Genomic DNA, 22,500 nt, shown 5'->3' with positions numbered 1-22,500 from the left:
GCTTCCTTTTCTTCCCTATGTGCTGTTAAATCTCTGAAGTGAATGGTTGAGATGTAGAATGATATGTGGCTAGTTTGAATGTTCCCGCCCAGAAATGAGGCTCTAATGGCACTCACTGTGGAAAGGAGAGATTACATTAGGTTTGAGCTGGGGAAAGGATGCAGATGTCCACTAATAAAAGTGGGTTGTCCAGCCACTGAGAAATGGGTGTTTTTATTTGGATAAAGACATACGAACAGAAATGTAGTGGCTGTTCACACTGGAATTATATCATAAACTCATCCCTCTCATGAGAATGTTTATGTGTGCCTAGAACAACGCTTCCCCCCAAATTTGGACTAAGCAGCATGCAATATACCTTGTGATGTGAAGCTTTTGGCAAAATGAGACTTGATCACATACCTGCTTTTTTAAATAATGTGATAGGAAGAAGCTGTATTACTATTCAGCATTTTTGTGCTTTATAGAGGGGAAATTTTGAACTCTAAGACTGGTGAGAACCGTGGATCAGCAGTGGACTACTTGCTATGGGCTTGTGGGAAAAAGGTTGGGAAAATGCCAGATGTTTATGCCCACATGTTGAAAGTACATCCCTTCTGACTTTGAGAGAGAGGTGAAAATGCCTTGTGGCACGGTTTCTGTGAAGTCTCACACAAGTTTATTATCCTTACTTTGTGGGAGTGGTGTACTGCTCCTTAGTGGTTCAGCCCAACAGTTTGCTCCAGAAATGCTTTTTGTTGCAGTAAAATACATATTGTTCTTATGCCTTTTTTTTAAATGTAACTTGTTTGAGAAGTTGCAATATGACAGGGTGTCCAAACACATGATTAACAAAATGTGCTTTGCCTCTTTTTCTATGATATGTAACAATGTGGGATAATTTCTTAAGAGAGAGTGAATATGCTTCATGTATTTTGATTCACAGCTAGGATAGCTGCTTTTTTTTTTTTTTTTTTTTAGGGAAACCACAATTTGCAGAACAGTGAAGGAGTCTGTTTGGGAGTTAGAATAGTCTAATTTAAAATAAATTTAAAAAAGTATTCCAGGAAATCTGAAGGTAGCCCAGCTGTTGGTTCTAGCTATTGAACACCATTCTCCAGTTGAACACATGGTCATATTGATGACTTCCTGTGATAAACAGGCTAATGTGGATCATCTTTTCAAAACTAATATAAAATGGGAAAAAGGAGCACATTTTAGATATGGATTAACTGTGATTTGGTACTTGTATATATTAAAAAAACAGAAGTCTATAAGTAAGGCACTTTGCTTTGAACTTTTTTAAAAAAATCTTGTTCATTAAAGAAGTCCTGCTCCTGTGAAGTTGCACGTGCTGATGGTATTTGAACGTAAGCATAACCTTAAAATAAAACAAAAATGTAAAATGTCTGCTCCAAAAGAGGATTCATGCACTATACAAAGACTCAGTGGAATTCAGATTTCTAAGTTTTTGGGTGAAATGCTTAGTACTATAAAATTCTCCAAGCACCTAGGTACCTTACACAGGTGACTGTCCTCGTAGGTCCTGTGTACCCAGGACTAACACCTCTTCCTGCACATGTCCAGAGCTTCCAGGTTTTGTGTAATGGATCTTGGGGCTGAACACAGGATTCAGGAACTCAGCCAGGTACCTAACAGATACTGCAAGACTCTGCTCTTAGATGAGTGCTTTATTGGATGTAGGTAGAAGTGCTGTGTTTAATCAGGACTGTGGCACTCTAGGAAATTCTGGAGTGATCATATATGTAATTCATTTTGTTTCTGTTCAGCATTTGTGAGTCCTGTATATTAGCCAATTGTGAAATATTTGGAAAACACATCATTGAAAGTAACATTTCACATTTGTATTTTCCCATAAGTACGTTTAACTGTTAATGAAAGCCATGGGACTGAAAGCTGTTGAGACAGAAATCTTATTCAGGAGACTAGAGCTGTAGTGCTCTCTGACTCATTTGATCCTCCCGTGTCTCCTTTGGGATTCAACCATTTTTAAAAGGAATTACAGATAGCAGTAGAAGAATAGCTTTGTCGCTGGCTATTCATTCCATGGTGTTTCAACATAGGGCACAGATTAATGTAATTTATTGTGTTGATTTTTGTTTTCTGGACATCTGTTCAATACACCCAAACTCCTTCTGTATAAGACTCTGAGGAGCCATCAGTTGGCAACAGTTAGAAAACATTGGGCTAGATATTCACTGGTGACTTGGAGGTAAAACTCTTTAAGCATTGGATCTCTAGTGCCCTGAGCTATCCAATTGTCTGTGTCAAATAACCCCAATGTGCCTTGTGTCAAATATTACTGATGTCACTATTGACATTGTGTCAAAAAATGTCATACCTAATGCCTGTCACTGAAGAATGGTGGCAGAGTCAAAATTTGACAAAAAACACTTAGGGACAGATAATGAAAGTATTGTGCATCTTTCTTATTTGCCTCAAAGGGAACTAAGTAAATTGTGAGTGTCTACTCAAATTTTCTTATGCAGCACACATTTAGTGTTGTATGCCACAGAGATTACAGATTTAAACTTCCTAAAAATACTGGTAAACAGGGGAAGTTATTCGAAACAAGTTTAAAATGACCCAAGTTAGCATGCACAGCTGCAGTTGGTGTAGAACAGCTCCATGTGTTCAATGCAGTAGGTACCTTCAAACATACATATGCAGTGATGCAAGAGATACTGGGCTATGAGAAGCACAGTGAAGAAAACAGATTTGGTTAGCCTCATTACACTTCCCTATATATTATTTTAAATATAATGGGTTGTCTTATAGCATTCCACAATTTTAAGCTCAGGATCACCTACCTGTGTGGATGTAGCCAAAGAAATATTTTCAAATGTCTCCAAAGAGACACATTTTCAAGGCTTTTTCCCTTATGGGCTTTATGGGATATTTTAAAATACCTTGACACTGATTTGTAGTTTGTTTGTTGGTTTTTTTCTGAGGGTTTGAGTATTTTGTTTTTAGTTAGTAGTATGTCTTAGTCTCTCTGGCTCATGGAATCAGGGTCTGTATCCCTTTACCTTCAGAGGCAGCATCAGGAAGTTCTGCTGCTCTCAGGCTGGACTGTGGGCAGCAGTATCTGGCAAGAGTTTGGCTTTGAGCAGACAATTTCTGTAATTCCAAAGTACTTCTGTTAAGTAGTAGTCATAACAATAAAATAATAGTGGACTTTAAAGCAACATTATACTCTGCTCCTAAAGCAACTGCCTCCAGTTTTCTCAAGTAGATGCCTCATGTTGCCCTGACAGCCTCTGGACTTGTGTGAAGTGGTGTCAGCTTGTGTTGTCCAGGCAGTCTGTGTGATTTGTTAGAGCCATGAAGTCAAATCTTCTCAAGCAGTAAAGAAATGTTAAGAGACAGTGCTTGATGTATCTGTGAAAAGGCTGACATATTGTGAGCTGTTTCAGTTTTGTACAGCTTTCCATGAAGTGAAGGAGTTGTATGCAGACAGTAAACATCCTAATGTCTGGGTCAACATACAGAATCAATTACTGCAGAGCAGCTGTACTTTCAGTACCTGCACTGTGGCCTACCTGCACTGACTGCTGCTAATTTGGAGGCAATGCTGAGAGCTGAAGAAAATCCCAGTGCACTGAGATTGTGGATCACCCAGTGCTGGAGTCCCATTTGGGTTCTTAGATACATAACTATTTATCTTTTTTTAAAGTGCTGTGAACTTTGAATCCATATTAACTTTATGTTTCTGAAACATCTTTGCCTAAAACACAGTAACAAATAGAAAATATGATGCTCTCAGATCACAAATAAAAGCTGGGCTGTAGAAAGAATAAAATCCTTCAGTAGAAATACTCAGGAAGGTAACAGAAACATAGATGCAAAGCATTTGCCTAATTACCAACATAATGGGATTTACCAAAGATGGAATAAATTAATTTTTTTGGCTTCATTATGTTAAATTCATTTTTAAAAAATCTAGTTTTGGGCATTTAACCTCTGAAATATACAGTATTTTCAATTTCAGTGCTGCCAACATTTCTCAATCAAGTGAAATGGCTTAAGATATTAAGATGATTTAAGATTATGATGAATGGCTCATTTACTATCCTACATTTAAACAAACTCGGAGCACATTGAAATGTGTGTTTGAAAGTCTGAATTAGTACATCTGGACTCACCAGCAGGTTGTCTTCAAAATAGCAAACAAGAATCTTCCAAAGTTTTTCTGGGAACTTTGTGTAATCTAGATCCCGTTTCTGGAAGACTCCTTCCCACTTGCAGGCCTTCTCTGCTTTCAGTGTCTAATGTTCCCTTATCCCAAGAGAGATCCTCTGTTATGACTTTCACTAATATGCCATTTTTTAGTTAATAAATAACATAGAAGCTTTTCCTGACCTAGTCTTCACCTCCAAGGTGAGAAGCAAAGGAAATGAAGGAAGAAGCTCAGCCCTACCTCTGTAGATCTCAGTTCCAACCTGAGTTGTGGGATGGAACTGAGTTTTCTTTTCATTCTGTACAAATTTCAGGCATTAAAAAGTTCTGTTTCATTGGCCAAGATTGCTCAAGCTGTTCTATTTGAATAAATAATACATATTTTGAGAGAGATTCCTGAACTCTGTCCTTTTGGCATTCTCTTGTGCTGATGAAGCTGTAGGTTAAATGCTTGCTCCAATTAAAAAAGGAAAAAGGAAAATAAACGGGTGAGCTCCAATAGGAGTGGGTGAGTGAATGTGCTCTACTAGAATAACCTAGTCTGATGCTGAGGTTACTCACTTACGATGTGTGAAGCTAAATACCTGATCTACCTTATTCAGATCCAGACCTGAAGGTAAGCCTCTCCTACTCAAAGGGAATGTTCTTATTTCATCCCTCTGTAAGGTACCTGCGGGTCCTTTATTTTCCTTTTTTCTTTTTTTCCTGACCACTACTTTTATGAAATCCTGGTAATACCAATTTGTTTTTTTCTTTGTAGGGCTTTCTGCCTCTGCTTGCCCTCTGTAGCAAAGGCTTGAATTCTGAATTTGTATTAATTCTGAAAACATTAATTCCCATAAAAAGAGTTAATGGCTGAACTTCGTGTTTGATAAAACACTTTGCATAGTAAAGTAACGTGGTAAAGTTTGTTTAATATACAAATATAATGTTTCCATCCATTTAAAGTTCTCTTTTTCATATTTAGCAGTTTACTAATGAGAATACCTGTATAACAGTAATACTTTAATGGTATTTACTAACATAAATATTTGCTTTCTAGAAGCAATGTTACACAAAATTCCTGAATAGCAGTCTAAGCAACTGCTGGAATGTTTGAGGTAAGAAACCTGACCTTTGGGGAGGATCAACATCAGGAAAACAAAGTTTCTACTGTTTGTGACTTGTGTCCGTAGTGAGGGGGCTTGGAATGGCAGGAGGGTGACCAACGCACACTGTGTCATGGCTGAAGCCCAGTGGAAAGTTCTTGTCATTAGAATTACATTGATAACAGAAAATACTTTACATTAATTTCAGTATACCCTTATACGCTCGAAACATTTCGGCAAGGTCTTTCTGCAACAGATAAGGGAAAATAAATAGAAAGAGACCTTCATTTATACTAAATGCTAGGAGTTGCAAAACCTGTGTGGAAAAGAAGAATCTTGAGTCAGCTTTGTTCTAAATGTTGATGAAGTTACATTAGCTGCAGCTTGAAAGCAGAACAAAAAATGTCGTCTTTGAGGCATCATCTTTTCCACATAAATTCTGCTCCTTCTCCCTCAAACTTTGTAGTTGCCAGCTATTATTCTCAAGTGTTTGCATTCAACATGCATCATAAAGTATCGTATCCATGTTGCTGCAATTGATACTCAAGTGACTGTCCTGATATTTAATCAAAGCAGTTTTGATTGGGTGCAAAGATGACAGTCAGCAATAGACATGTGAAAGAGTGAAGTTTCACCAGTTGTTCCTCAACTGGAGGGCTTTTCCAGATTGTAGACAATATACATAAGCCTTCTAAAATAGTAAACCTCCCACAGGTTTATTCTTGGAAGTGCAGGAATTTGCCTGGTATATTCAGGTGAGTGTTGATATAAGACTGGGGCAGAAACAGTCAGGTGGTAAAATTTTTTCCAGGCTGGGCTTGCAGTTAAGTTATGGAATGGAGATACCCTTTACTTATGATGCCACTTCACTTATCTTAATTATTTTTATTTTAAGGATTTCTTTGCAAGGGGTCTTCTACTCTTTCTTTTTTTTTTTTTCCTTAGCAAAGTAGTCCTACTTAGCTTATTTATCTTTCAGCTTTAAAACATCAGCATTTTATAGATCTGAATTTCACAATGTGAGGATGATTGCTACGTACAATTTGCAAAATTGTGATTAACCAGCCCCTGTTTCGAGTCAGTTCTCCCTAATTCACAAAAGGCTTCCAAGAATAGTCTGCACAAAATTCAGTGTGCAAATTGTAGGGCAGATTTTTAGAGGGCAGTTTAAAGAATGAAGTCCTAAGGGTTTTATCTTTATTTATATCTCTTGTTAAACCAAACTCTTATGTAAATGTTACAATCTGTAAATAACAAGCTGAGCAGCTTTCTTAAAGGAAAGATTGCATCCACATTTTTTGAGATTTGGCAAAATTATTAACTTACACAATAGACTAATATACAAGTATATTTAGAAGCAACTAATGCTAGGCTGTGTCTTCATCTGTATTTTATGGATATTTAAAGGTTTAAGAATACATAGACCTTTCATTTTCCAGTAAAAATTGTCTCAAATTGAAAAACACTGCCCTTAGTGATGTCTTGAAAAAAATGGAGATAGCTTTTGTATACTTTTACTTTTTATAGCCATTAATGTTGTAGTAAATCTTGTATTATTGTATACAGTCTAGATTATTCTTCATTCTTTTGCCTTTGGACAGGAAAGAAATTACTGGCTTCCATCAGTGTTATTGGCAATCCCCATATTCTGACATCTGTTCCTTTCTAAACATTTTACCAACCTTGATGAAATGTAGTTTAGTGTTAGAAGCTGACTTGAAGAAAAAATTGGATGATAAAAAAATAACATTGATTAAACACCAGAAGTAATTTACCAATGACTATCAATATTTTGATGGCCACTGCAGTTTATTTCAGAAAAGCTAGACATCTTATAGAAATTTTAATCATATTTAATCTTTGAATTAAGCTGAATAAATGAATTCTCATTTTTTAAATAGAAGGATGAGAGACTGATTTTTGCTCAATTTTAATCGAACACTGTATTCCCGAGCTGTATTCCCGAGAATGTTTGGGGCATATTTTGTAGATGCCTTGCAATGCACATCTCCCAAAATTAAAAATCTCAATTAATATTTTCTAATACACAGTGGAGATGTAATTTGTGGCTTTGCCCTTTCCGTGGAGCTGTGCCACTACAACGCTAGACCTAGATTTGCCCGTGCTAGACCAGGTGCTAGAGTAGGGGAGTCCTGCAGGGCACTCGAAGGAGTCTCAAACAACAAAGGTGGTAGGTCTCTGGTATACCACTGACTTTACATACATGCCTTCTTTATTAACTGTGCTTCATTAAAGTAAAGCAAAGTAATAAAAGGCAAGTGTGATTGTTCTCTTTCTGGTACCAAGTGTAGAGCAATTATGGTGTGTCTTTCTCTACCCTGTGGGGTGGTGAGCTACAAGAGGACCCTTGCAAGAGGTTCCTGAGGATTGGGGCAAAAGAAGGGGTGAATGTTTCATTTCCAAGGATTGGAACGAGCTAATTACATTGTGAAGGAGTAGGGTATGAATAATATCCTCTTGGGAAGGGAAGTATGGGGGAAACAAATTGAAAAGGGCTACTATAGAGTGTGTGTTCTGGTGTTGTAAAAGGTAGACATACAAGAGGATGGGAAGCTGTGATTAGATTTTTTTCAGAAGCACTTAGCAGTAGTCTCAGTGGAGCTGTTGAAATTCATGGGATCTGCTGTGGACTGGTAATGTTTGGGAGCAGAGTTTGGGCAATGCTAAACTATGCAACCCGTGTACTATGGGTGGATTCTTCCTGAGTGTTTTTCAGTGAGGCCATAATACTTCAAAAGGGGGAGGAAGGCATATTTCTGCAGCACTGTGTATGTATATGAACCACTGAGGACAAAATGAAATTGCAGCTCTTGATGAATTCACTTAGTCGCACCAAGATTTTCAAAGGTGGAATTACTCCTCTAGCAACAGGATCTTATAGGACTCCAAAGCTAGTTTTTGATTCCCTTACCTTTGAGAGTAACTTGAACCATTGAGGGTTCAAGGTAGTTGCTAGGCTATTTGAAGTGGAGGGGATTTGAGAGATTTGTTTTCTCCATTTTACAGAAAATTTTAATTTGAAGGAAAATTTTCCTAACAGACCTCCTTTAGAAACTCAGCATTTAATGTGAAAACAGTTTTCCTTTCATTTCCTAAAAGTCATGTATGGTGGCAGAAACTGAGTCGTCTAGGTTAAAGTGGTGTGTAAACTGACAATTTTTAGATTCTAGTACTCTGTGCTAATCATAAAAAAAATTCACACATTTCAGCCGGAGACCTCTCAGCATGTTTTATAAATTCATTCAAAGATGAATGAATTCTCACGGTTCCTTGCTGAGGATATTTAGTAGAGAAAGTAAACTTCATAGACAAAATGTCACTTTTGGGAAGTGCATTGTTTTTCTTAAAGTGGATTTTTTTTTTCTTTCTGAAAATATGTTGGATTCAACTGTACTTATATGTACCTACCAAGCGTACAGTCTGGTGGTCAGGAGACTACCCTGGGAAATGGGATGACCCAAGTTCACATGCATGCCATTCCCGAGTCTGAGTGACTCAGAGTTAAAATATAAAAACAAGAGTAAAACAATCTCTGAACTACACAAAGGAACGGGACTTGGTTCTCCTCTGCTGTAGCGTGTTCCTGTAACTACCAGGAGACAGAGATCTTGACTCCGTTTTCTTCCAACAAACTAAAGTCAGCATCTAAAAATTGTCCCCTAAAAGCTAGAAATTAGAGAGGGAAGAAAGAAAATTGTCATTCTGTAGTCATATTTAGTGTCTCTTGTTCAAGGATGGGGAAATGGAGAGGAAGATTCAGTTGTCTGCCCCAGTGTTGCACCGCTAAATCAGCAGGAGTCTGACATAGGGCCCAGGAGTCCCGACTAACCAGGGCAATGTTATAATCGGTAGGTGTCCGCCCTCCCTTGTCAGACCCATAATGCCTGATAGCCCTCTCGTACCATCTCACAGGTTCCCTTTAACATATGGTTTCAAAGCTGTTGACGTTCACCTGCTTAGATATCTGTACAAACTACTAGTAGGAACTACATAAATATCTAACAGATGCACACATTCACCCTGGGATTAATGCATTCTGGGCTCGGACCCATCAGCATCACACCCCTTCACAATCGCATTTTATTTTTTCACTTGCTCATGTGGTGTACACCTGTGACATGCTGGCAATGCACTTGCTTGCAGTGAGAGAGCCCCTCAGGTTCAAAGCTATCCTTATATCTTTGTTCCCTTATGCGTGAACCTTTTGAGGTTTTCTCCTAGTGTTCAAAAGGCTTGAGCATGGCATTACATCTTTAAAACCTATTCTGACCCTTTTTTGAATATGCTGAATACAAAAGCAGAAGCAAAGCAAGGAGAACTAGATAAATAGATGCAGGGAGACATCATAAGGAAAAAAAAAAAGCTCCTGAGCTTGCCAATATTACTTCATGCTTTTTATTGCAAACCTGTAAACTAACAATAGACCACCACCTCACGCAGCTGGGTGTGCGAATTGAAGGTGCGCTGAATATGTGGGCTTTCCAAATGTAGCACAATAACAGGAACACCTGTGCTAAATAACTTTGCATTGATTTTTTTTTTTTTTTTACAATATTCACAGTCCTTCTCTTTTACAAGTCTGTGTAGGGGGAAGAAAAGGACTTGTCAGTTTTAGTTTCAGTTATAAGACTTATCTCCCAAGGTTTGATGGAGCTGTTAGAAAATCACAGGGATTTACATGCACTAAACAAATGTAGGATTGGGTCTTAAAATGGAGGAGAGATTGTTCATCTTCCAGCTCCAGCTTTGCTAATGTACATTGTCTTTGGCTAACATTCTCCATACAGTTCAGTCCTGGTTTGTTTGTTTGCTTGGGGTTTTTTTGTTTGTTTGTTTTAAATGAGCAGCTGATGTTTCAATGTATATCTTAAGGCGCATCACTGATTTAAAATTATTAGTATTCAATAATTCATGGTTGTTTAATGAAATGACATATCAAATCAGAAAAAGTAGAATTGAGAAATTTCCGTAACTTAATTCTCATCACTGCAGAACCATGTAGTTACTATTGCTGCTATTATTATTATTTGGAATCATAGATTAGGTTTAGTGTTATGTGTGATGTTAAATTTCAGGGATAAAAAAAAGATGCTTTTCACTGCCAAAAATTTACCACAACATTCTGGGCTATGAATCTGAGAACTATAAAGATGGACATCATCGGTAAAATTTAAGTATACTTTTTTGGTGAGTTTGTCAGCAGTGTAAATGGATCCCAGGGTTGCTCAAAGGGCTAGTTAACCTTTTCTCCTTTAACGAGACCTGGATTTGAGGTTCTCTTTTACCTGAGTGCCTACCGATTTATGTCCATAATTTCTATTAATTCTGAGTCTCTCTTTGTTACATTGTTGTTACTTGAAATGGAAAATATTGGTTACAGTCCAAGAGAAAAATGTATAGCCTGTCACTGTAGCCTTGTGCTTTTTCAATACAATAATACAAATGCATTCCCTCTTTGTGATAAGTGTATTTTTCCTTTTACTTTCTCATGCGATGTTCAGACCCTTTCCAGACTTACTTTGTCTTTGTGGTCCCAGAGATTCTAAACACTCAATGAGCCTTTAAAGATATTTCTTACCCTTTAAAGCTATTTCTTACCCTTTAAAGCACGGGGAGCAGACTCTTTTTCTCTGTCACACTCAGGCTGGGACTGCAGGAGGCAGTTTTTATCTTGTATAGCTAAAAGTTGGGGCTTGTGGTACTTTCCTGTTAGGTTACCTTATAACCTTGTGAATATTTCCTACATTTTCTATGGGAAATACAGCATCCTCCAATGTTGGAGAAGGCAAAAAAAAAGTTTGCCAGGCCCAATTGAGCTCCTGTTTTTGCGTTCAGTGAGGAGAGGGAGCTTAGGAACACAGAAGTGCTGCATGTTTTGGAAGCGAGAAGGAGACCCACTGGACAAAATTTTCTTTCCAGTAATCAAGGGAAGATGGGAGTCTCGCGGCAGTAATGTGGACTCCTCTAATTACCACTTCCAAGTTATTAGCATCTGGAGCCCTTTTTCCCTTTCCTATCTAGCAATTACAGAGTGGGATAGATTAACATGTTGCAGAAGCTGCATAGTGGACTAAGTTTCTCACTGTTGGCATTTGGTTGTTTGCTGAAATTGGTACTTTCAGCTGAAGTACAGGCTTTTTACCTGGCCTTGAATCCTAGGCCGTTCTCTTCATAGATAATGTATATTCAGGTACCACACAAATTATCTATTCACTTCTCTGCTCCCTGCCCCCACCAAAGAAAAAGCAGCACATCTTAAAAAAGCCAAAGAAAACCAGTCAGACACATGTTTTGCACATGAAGAATCACGTCTATGGTAAAATGGGATCCATATGTGTGTTTTGGATGTGAGCATCAATGCTCAGTTTAGCTTTGCCCACATGCCAGGGCGTGTGCGCCGCTGCCGAAAGCTAAGAATTTTCTTGCTAAATCACACACAAAATTTGAACTCAGGGTTGCGTTAGAGTCATAAGTTCATAGTTTTCTGTTGTTTCTTTCCCCATGTATAGTGTCCTTTGTTTACAAACCAAATCCTCTCAAGATTAAACTTTAAAAAGACTCTGTGATTTAATGGACTTAGGATCAGATTCTAACCTCCAGCGTGAAACGAGCCTGACTGTAGCACTCAATAGCAATAGAGGATTGTTTGCAGTTGTGAAGCAATGACCGCCAAACATTATTCAGAAAAAAGATGTTGGGACTAATTTTTGCATGGATGAAATATTCAGATGAATGTTAAAAAACTGAGTAACAATAAACAGTGACATACACAAAGGGTGAAAGAGAAATTACTACCATTCCAACATACCATTGCACGTTTAGGTTTTTTTTCCCCAACCATATATATCTTAGGAAGAGCTTCATATAAAGAAATATGCTAACTTGAAGCTATCTTCTGCATATGTCCTGCAGAAGGATCTGGACAGATGGAAAATTGTCCTGGATGAATATGTTTGCAGTTTTAAAATTTATAAAAAGAATTGTCTTTTCAATTAATCTTCCAGGTTTTGGGCTTGTTTATGCTTATACATTAATTTTATTCCTTCCTTTCACTTTCCCCCAAATTAAAACAATCACGTAAGTTTAAGATCAGATCCTTGCTATTGCTCAGGTACTTTGTACTCCTCTGGCAGTGGAAAGCATCTGTGACTTCACTGGCCTCCAGAGGATTTGAAATACCATCTCTAAGACAGTCCTTCGTAAGTGGCGGCAGTACCAACAGTACGCCATCTCCTTTCTCTCTATGAGGATATACTTGGAGCAGGGGGACAACCTGTGACTATCAGATTAGTTCCCCATCAAATTCAGGTAAAAAGGATGAACTGGCTAGAGAACAGTTCTGAAGCTTGTTCTACTGTACACCAGGTTGTTAGTTGGGTAATCCGAAGATTATTTTGGAGACCAGTGATATTCTGCCATCACATCTCAGTTATTTTCAGGACATGGGAAATGAGGTTCAGATTTCAAATATGGAAAGATCCTTCCTGTGTTTGAACAGAATTTAGCTGGTTTGGGGGTACTAATGCTGTGTAATATAAATAAAGCAAATTTGAAAGTAAGTCAGGCAAAAAGGAGGTGAGGAGGGGAGAGATGCCTTTGTGGCATTTATTTTCTTGATTCCTTTTTCTTGTCATCATGGTCTTGCTCCTGAAAGATACAGCAAGCTGCCTGCCACTAGCACTTCATTATATAGTAACTTTTGAACCTTCCTACTGGGGCTAGGTGATCAATTATTTCATAAAGAAAATGGGGTGTTTTTTCAAAAGCTGTGTTTTATTTTCATTTATAATTATCTCCACATAAGTCTTCAATTTTGAATCTTGAATTGGACACACATGCATGCTGACTTGCATGTAAAAGATCTGTGACAGCAGTGACATGATGTTTCCATACCATAATTATTCTTTGAATCAGGCCCAGAGTCCTTGGGAGATCCGGAAAACCTACGAAAAGCTGGTTTGAGTTTACCTATGGGACTCAGAACTCAGCTCAGGTTTTTATGTCATCAATAAATCTTTTTTTTTAACGGGAGGGAAGTGCCTTTAACTTCTTGTTGTCTTTGTATTAGAGAGCTGTTTCTTAAAACAATAGACATGTAAAAGGAACACCATCAGCTGGAGATCTGGTCAATGTGAGTGTTTTTGTGAGTTGTTCTTGCATCTTCCCCTCAATGTTCTTGTTAAGTTTTGTGGTCTAAAAGTCATATTTCTCAGATTCTTCAATGGAGTATATACTTCACTCATTTGTTGCATAAGCAATCCATATAAAGGTAAGATGGTTTTGATTTTTCGGGGGGGAAATGGTTAAGCTGATTTTACCAAGGTGCTATTGTCTGCAGAAAATAAATGTATAAAATACATAGAAATAGCTTCACTTCCTATCAAGTGACCTGAATATTTTATCTTTAAAAATGTTATTTAAGAAACATAGACAGATTTTTCATCTTTAAGTTGATCTTTTAAAATCTTGTCATGGCTCCATAAGAAATCCGTACTTCTTATATACCTTAGGTAATAATCTTTACAGTAACAGTAGATCCCAGAGAGTTTCATGGGGACTGTGCAGTAGGTCAGGACTATGACTGTAAAAAGCACCTGAAAATAAGGCTAAAAGAAATCAATCCAGGTAACTTTTGGTAACTTTGGCCAAAGAATGAGAAATATTATGGCTGCTCGACAGCCAGACCTTGTGGAAGCCTCAGGTAGGAGGTCCTTTCATTTTGATGAGTATATACCTTCTTTGCAAGGGTGTTATCCTTTCAGCTTATGTATAAATTCACATACATTTCTTTAGAAATAGAAAAATTGGTGCCTGCATGAATGCACATATGAAATCTTGGTTTCATATCTTCATATAGATGGTAACTGCCATATGTGAACCAACATGACCTCTCTGCCAGTTCACAGAATCCCATTGTTTCTGCCATGCAGCCCTGGCATTACGGAGGTGAACCGGAGCACTACACACTGTCAGAAGACTACATCAGCAAATCAGTGGCTAATAAAGACAGGCAGCAACAGCAGCAGCAGTGTTGGCCTTCTCCACAGCAGGGTACCACAGATGTTTCAGATAACAAAGTGAGCTTCACTGACAGAACATGTGTGTAATATATAAAATAATGGGAACCAAAAAAGGAGGAAAAAAAAGAAAAAGGCCACTCCAATCCACCCCGTGTAAAAATGTTTTTTATTTGTAAGTGAGCAGATGAATACAAATGTTATCTGCTTACACAGAAGTAAAAAATAGCAGGCTGATGTGGATGAGAGACTTTGCATGGTTTCTAGTAAAATAGACTATGCATTGAAATCTTTTTCTTGTCCCTAAGGTGGGTCCCTTCAGCTGGGGTAAATCAATGCAATTTTATTTTCTAGCAATTATACTTTTTTACCTCCTCTGAAGATCTGATTGTGCTATGGTTGGGGGGGGAATATGGCCAAAGTTTCCTGTGGAACACTGTGGAAGGCTGAACAGTTTTTGGACAGTGCCAGCTCTACCGAACAGTTGCTACACTGAGTTTTGCAGAGTGGACCTGGAGAAACAGGAATATGCAGTGATGACCCACAACTACCAGGAAAAAGCCATGAGCAGTTCTCAAGTAAGATAATTAGCTGGGAACTGGAGGAATTACAGCAGAAATCCCTGTTTTTGTGATATAATAGGCTTACCCTCTACTGTTCAAGTGTCCCAAAGTAATAAGATCAACCTCATAGTTGAGAAATCCTTGGGTGAAGGAGACTTTCATAGTCCTTTCCTGCACTGGTCCCAAGGGCATGGACAAGGAGCATGAATGGGGCACCCTAGAAATTGCTGGGCCACCCAGTACCACTGGTGTCTGGTGAGTGCTACCAGAGCGTAAGGGTCCCATATGACTGCGTGTGTGGCCAGCTGAACAAGGGTTTGCAAACAGGATCGGAAGAAAACCCAGAACGCCCGGTCGTCCCCTGTGTGCCTTCTCCGCACCTGCACTGCACTGCCAGCACTTGTATGCCACAAACGAGAGCTGCCCAGGAGTGTGCAACTTGTTAGCCTGCTTTTGAAGAATAATAGACAATGGGATTCAGCATGATGGAACAGGAAACTCCTATCAGAGGCTAATAAATGTTTCCTTGTAAAATGGGGAGATGCTTATGTGAGTCCAGATATAAAGTGAAAGTAAGACAGCCCCCAGAGGAATTACTGAGGTAATAAATGTACTTACTAGGGCAGTGTGTGCCAGAGCGAGACAGAAATGGGCTAAGACCAGAAGAAAATTAGAACCTCAAGTGCAAGCTGCAGCTCAGTGGTCAGATGAAATTCAACCCTTTCCTCTGAGAAAAGAGTATCTGCTGGTGACTGACTGACTTGATTATCTGGGATTGGCGTGGCCAATGAAAAGAACAACAGTGTGTGATTTCTGCCATCTGTCCTGTTTTAAGAAATAAGACATGAACATAGAATATGGTAACCAGCTGAAGGAGGATTTGGCTCTCTAGACATACACATTTTTATGTACAGATTGTGGTGTTGCAACTACACTATTGCAATGGGTCAGGGTCTGTTCGGGTGTCAGATTATTGTGGTATGTGACTCAATGTCGCAAGGTGGCTAAGATCCTTTGAGACTGGCTATGGGATATGTGGTTTGGCCCAGCACTATGCTCTTCTGCATGTACTTGTGTATTTTTTTATCTTGTTCAGAATAATCTGAATTGTGAGATGTGAAGGCACACATTTATTCACAGTTAAATCAACATGAAATCAGAGATGAATGATCTATAGTAGATGTTTTTGAAGCCAAAATATAATTACAGGCTAGGTAAATTGCTGTGAAAAACTTGTGGCTATATATGTGTTGTGGTGTCTTTATCAAGGTTTATATTTTCACTCATTCACTAAAGCAAGGTATGTAAAAGCAGGAGTTCTGTACTGCATTCTTTAACTGAAGAAAGTAAAATAAATCCTGATTTTTTTTTACCAAAAAATTTAAAATATTTTTTCCCCTCTGAGTAGAGTCTTATAATTGAGATCCACCTTGAACATGCCAAGGTCAGAATTCGAGACGCAGAATATGCTCATCAAGCTGCCCAACAAGATACCTTTATTCAGCCAAATTGGAAAACTTGTGTGTAACTCAAAAGATCAGAATAGAGTCCTTATTGAGCAAGGTTAGGAGGGATAGAAACAATCGGCTTATATAAAGTATTTTTACTTCATAGGAATGTGGTTCTGATTGCTGAAAATGTATCCTTTGCATGAAGTACAAGCATAATCCTATGCCTACTTTGCCCTTTGAGTAAAAGTATGCTTAAAAGCAATTTCAGGGGGAAAAAAAAATCTATTTAAAGCCTGTTGAGCAGAATATCCACTTATAGAGGGAAACTATAAGTGAATAATGTTAATGGAGTTCTGTTTTGTAAAACGCATAGGACAACTAATAGAATCAAGCTACTATAACAGTGGATGATTGAATTACATTTAAGAGAGTACCTAATTTATGACCTTTAAAAATAGTTTTAGAGCTGCCTTTTTTGTAAATCCTAGACCTTCATACAAAAGTTTTTAGGATTGTCATCTCTCACTTTATATTATGGTCAGAAGACCTTTTGTGCTATTGTACGTCAGTAGTTCCATTAAAATATTTAAGTAGGCTAATTACTGAAAGAAAAAAATTGCTCTCTGGAGAAAATTATTATACCTGTTTATTAGTGTGGGAGAACTTCTTAATCTGGGAGTAAATTTTAAGCAATAGCAATGAACGATGACCAGACCCAGGACCCCCTCAGAAAAAAGGAATTAAGCCCTTAAATAGTAATTATTGAGTGTTTTCCCTCAAAACAATAGTTTTATAAAAAGTAGAAGTTTGTGTGTAACTTCCACCAATCACTGGCACATTAGATACAGGAACATGAAGTTTTATACTCCCATCATTTTTCTCCTCCCATTTAATTTTACTGTTTGTTTTCTTGCTGTGAAACTCCTTGATTCGGTGTTATCTTGTGCAAAGGAAACCCCCAAATTTACTGCACATTTCATTGAAACTGTTTGTATTTTTATCAGTTTTGAAGAGGTTGCTCTTGCAGACATTTGATGCTGATTTTTTTTGTTGTAGTCTTCAGGAAGGTAAAACGAATTTGAGAGCACTTCCATGTAGCATTGCGTTTTATATAGAGATTCTGTGTAGAAATACCCTTCTAAAACTCTCTGTTAAGTTTTACATCATTCCTTAAAACATCCTACAATTTTGTTAGCTTTTGTGCCGGAGGGTTATGCCTGCTGCGGTGTCATTCATTGCTCATCTTAAAAGCAGGCAGAGAACAAAGGTGGAATAAACTGCTAATCTTCTGGATAAGCCAGACATTATTATTCAGTGGTATATGGGAATTTAAGGCACCGATCCTTAAGAGTGAGAGGTGCAGGAGAGGGGCTGCAAGGCTGCCAGAAGCAGTCACTTCCTTGTAGCATCCTGGTTGCCAGAGTGCTGGTGCGTCATGCTGTCTTAAATGTGGCTTTTGCCTGCTGGGTGCAATGGAGCTCTCTGTGGAGCATCGCATTTCCAGAGAGTTACAAATGGAATTGGCTAGTTTAAGAATACGATCATTTGATTTTTTTTTTTTTTTTTTTTTGACGATCAGTTTAGCTAGAAAGACCCTAGCACTTTATAGGTCTTGCTTGTTCACTACAAAAGTGCTGTGCCATAGCTCTGCCCGAGTTCCCGTTGAGGGAACCTCAAAATTATTACTGCTGCAGAATCAGAGCCAAAAGGGCTGGACTGCATGTGTACAGCTAAGGAACAGACTAAAAAAGGCAGTGAGATTTCTGAGGTCAGTCATACTTATGGTTCTGTACTTTAAAGTATAAAATGTATTGTTTTACAGAGAAGCTCCATTATAGGTCAGCCCTTGTCTTAACCAGCCACTTGAAAGTGGCCCCACTTGACTCCCAATACAATTTACTCTGACCATTAGTTAAGGACCGTTTCTGCTATGTCTGTGGTGTTCACAGCTCCATATGGTGGTTGCTTAAGGCTGATCTAAAAGTAAACAAGAAGTCCAGGGTTTCAGTCACACAAAGGTATGGGACTCCGTCTATAAAATTAAAGAAGAAATTAAATGCAAGGGAGGTACTCTTTATTTTACACCAAATATGCCAGGAATCAGAGATTGTGTCTTACTTCTTTTTATGTCATTCTTGTTGGTTCATTGTCATACTTTTTCTAAAGTAAAACTATTTTTGCTTTCTTTTTTTTTTTTTTTGCGATTTTATTGCTGCTTTTCTGAAAATGAAGTTACTGCACTATCCTGTACATTCAGTACTTGTGACAAGGAGAGATTCTGGCTTTGCCCCAAACTGCTTACAGTCTGGATACTTTTACAGCGAACATCTCTGGAGCAGTGAGGAACATTTTTGTGAGGATAAGAGAGAATGTCAGGCTAAAGCACCATAAACAATTTATAGTCCTCAGATAATTGTCCTGTGAAAGTTTCCAGTGCTTCCAGTTTCTTCCTACCACCCCTGTTTTCAGCTATCAGTTATAGAATCTGGACTTAATATTGTTAATTGCATAGTAAACAGAACAATATTGTTTGCCCCAAGACAGATTACCATTTCTCATTACAGAATTCTCATAGACCACAAATCATTGATACCATCTCCACCAGTTATAATAAAGTTTATCTTCAATCTGATAAAAAGCATGTACTGAATAATAACTGTTGCTCTTATTGTAAGTGGTTTAAAAACATGCTTTTTTAAAAGCTGGGTAGCTCATTGAAGTTACAATTCTGCATTTGCCCTAGCAAAGAGAGGTGAGAGTTGCGGACATAAATGGTCAGACTTCCAAGCGCGACTCTGTGGGTGCAGCATGTGTGGTTGCACTTGACAACTGATGAACCTCTTACTATTACCACAGTCAACTAAAACAGTCAGTCCCACTTTTCCTACATTTTTCTGCGTTTGTACTTGAACCTGCTGTTCATTGTGTTACGTATTTGCATCTTTAGCTTATTCATAGAGAATTAAAGTGCATTTAGATGCTCTAAGAAGGTTTATCCTTTCAGTTCAAATTGCAGAGATCCACAGTGGTCTGAAGGTTTCTGCCTCAGTCCCCAAGATGAGTAGTTACACCTGCAACATTGCAAGCACAGACACTAAGTCCTGAAAACTGCCTGAAAAAAACAATCTCATTTTACTTATCTCCCACCACTACTTATGCATGCTCACAGCTGAAGAAGAAATAATTTAGTATGACACAAACCACCAAAATCCATAAAGGGAATACTGTGGCAGAAGTATGGATATTGTAATGCTTTTCAACTCTTTTGCACAAAGTGGAAATCTTCCAGTAGTGTGTTTCCAATCTTCCCTGGTGAATTTAGGTACTCTTTTGTGGGGGGTGTTAATCTTTTAGCCCTAAATGTTTTTATGTCATACATACTAAGATGGAAGTATTTGCATCATTGCCTAAGTGACATTAACAACAAGATTGGCCAAATGTTAGCTGTCACAGGTGAATTTTGCATTTTGCTACCTGTTTCCATTGAGATCAGGCTCAGCCAGCAAGTTCAGCTCTAAATACAAACTTTCTCAAAGCCTAGCTCTGCTCCTGTCTCAGGGTAGTGCTAGTTTGGTGAGAAGTCCTAAAATTTGGAGCCAGTTTTAAAGTTCGGGACTTTATAAGACAACTGAAAATGTTGTGCAAGTCCATCAGGGTTTGGATCAGGGTGTGCGAAGTTGTGACTGAATCAGGTTCTAGTGTAATTCTGTGGGGAAACAAGGATTCAGCAGGATTCTTTCAGAGTTGAACCCCAAACTCATTAAAATATTACAATAAAGTAATTAATGCACATGGCCACTAGACACTCTTAAAATGTAAATTTCACAGCTGTAAGAAATTAGATTTGTTTAAAAATAACAGAAGGCTCAAGTACAAATTATGGAGTAAAAGCCTATAAAATTTCAAACTTGGTTTTAAGGCACAGGCTTTTTATTTATTTATTTATTTATTTTTACTAGATCATTTACTTTAGCACTGGCATTCAGAAACTGAATTCCTTGTCTGTCTTTTGCCTCTGAAATTGTAGTCAGGCACCAGTGTGGAACTGATTCATTGGGAAGTTTTCTTATCAGAAGGTTGGGCTTGGAGAACAAGGCAAATTTAGCAATGAGCCTGTGTCCCGTCTGAACCCCATCTTGCATTCAGGAGGTGCCAGGCTTGCAGCTACAGGCACAATACTGTGAAGTTCATTGAATGCCAGTTTGAGTTGTTTGCACAGCTGGGGGGACAGATAGTTCTCAGCTGACATCCATGTATTAACAGTTGTTGGGACCACTGCTTTTTCTCTGTACATGCGTTTTGGCTGGCACAAGTATAACCTGATCAATTTGAGTAGTTCTGAGATGTCAGTGCCCCTAAATCAATCTGTGCCACAGAGGCTAAGAAAATTAAAGCCGCTCCAATGTTCAGGAGCAATGGAGCCAACTGGATTTTGCAAGGGATGTAACATACATCTTTTCAGTGCAGAGGTCTAATTCCAGATTCTCCAGCACTTTCTCACCCATCGGTGTTTACAAACATGGGCCTGACTATAATGCAAGAAAAGACTTCGACTAATGAATGTCGAGCAGTGTATTTCAGTCCATTTACATTTGGAACAACACTGAAATATAGGGCTCCACAATGGCTTCTTGGCACACCAAGCTTCAGCAGGGTACTGAAATGGTTGAAGGAAGGAATTCCAGTCAGAATATGTTCCAGATGAATCCTGTTGGAGATCCATTTCTAAATGTATGCTACGTGCCTAACTATTAAAAAGTTCAGATGATGACCCCTCTAATGTTATTTTAATGCTAGTTTTTAAAATGTAATTATAAATCAAATTACATTTGAGATCTGAAGCTGACAGTAGTGAGCTGGAACACTCAAAGAGCTGCTTTAAAAATAACCCCTCTCAAACTTTATTAGTGATTTCAGAAAGAGAAGTGCAAGTGGACTAGCCAGATTCATCCACACTGTTTCTGTCTGAGACAGGACAACTTGCTAAGTGTCAGTTGTTTTCTGGTTTACAGAGACATAACAGGGGATCTTTCATCTTCACCTGGAAATTGCATTTCTAAAGTTTGAGTTTCTTTCTTTGAGCTTAAGCAGAAGGCATGAGCTCATTTAAATTGTATTTCCTCCTTTTCTCATTCTTTACCATAACCAATTTCTCTAAAGATTAAGATGTTTAAACACTGAACAGCAACCAAAAAACCAACTAAGTTGAGAAAAGCAGGCCATGCTTTGGCAACAGCAAAATTTTTGGCAACTCAAACAATCACAGGAAAGAAATGCACTTAGTGGCTGTCATTGTCTTAGTCAATGGCACCTGCTCGCCTGGGTGAAGGTATGTATGTATTTGAAAAAAAACGGCTGGAAAAGAGACCAGAAAGACATAACTGAGAGGATGTAAGCATTCAGCAGGGTTGAAATGTTCCGTTCAAATAACGTCTGTAATGGTTTTGGTAACTTTGTATTTCTTTTTTCTTCTTTTTTTTTCCTTTTAGTAGATGTAAATGTTTGCATTGGATCTCCTGTAACTTGCCTAAAAATGAACTAATCCACAAAGATAGTGCATTAGAAAGTATAGCATTCAAATTTCCATTTATATAGATGTAGTTTAAGGGGGGGAGGGAAGAGTCACTGGGTAGGTAGATCTGAACAAATAATTCATAGTGACTCCTTAGATACATTTTGGAGTTTTTCTTTTCTTGTGAATGTGGAAAGTATTTATTCAGTGGTTACTCACAGAATTCTTCAGTGAATAATACATTTTAAAAATTTTTATTTGTAGAGGTTTTTGTTTAGATTATTTACAAATTTATAGTTGTAGCTGGTTACCTAAATCATGTTATTTCTTCTGTTCCCTGATTGCATGAGTTACATATTTACAGGATTCAATACACAATGTAAATTGTGAGCATTACAGCTGAACACACATCTCAGATTTTTGTTTGGTTGCTCAGTTACATAAATCAGCCAGTTAGAAGAGGGAGGGGATGTACCACATGATCTACTTAAGCAGCTAATACTTTAAAATTTTGAGATTATATATCTAGAAGTATACATTGTGGCCACAGTGCATAGATTATATAAATTGAGTGGTATTATTTCTATTCCCTGATTAATGGTTGATGCTGTTACATCTACAGAATGAATGTCAAATTCAAACTTCAATTTGAAATTTGAAGTCAATGAA

General features: G+C 38.0%; 1 protein-coding gene across 12 annotated transcripts in view; it reads left to right on the top strand.

The window, feature by feature from the left end:
• Positions 1-22,500, top strand: part of ZNF536 (zinc finger protein 536) — a 357,464-nt gene that overhangs the window by 81,290 nt on the left and 253,674 nt on the right. The window lies entirely within an intron of this gene.

Source organism: Haliaeetus albicilla, chromosome 10 (assembly GCF_947461875.1).
Source record: "Haliaeetus albicilla chromosome 10, bHalAlb1.1, whole genome shotgun sequence".
NCBI lineage: Eukaryota > Metazoa > Chordata > Aves > Accipitriformes > Accipitridae > Haliaeetus > Haliaeetus albicilla.
Note: the sequence above shows the minus strand (reverse complement) of the source record. Positions and strands in the feature narration are given on the sequence as shown.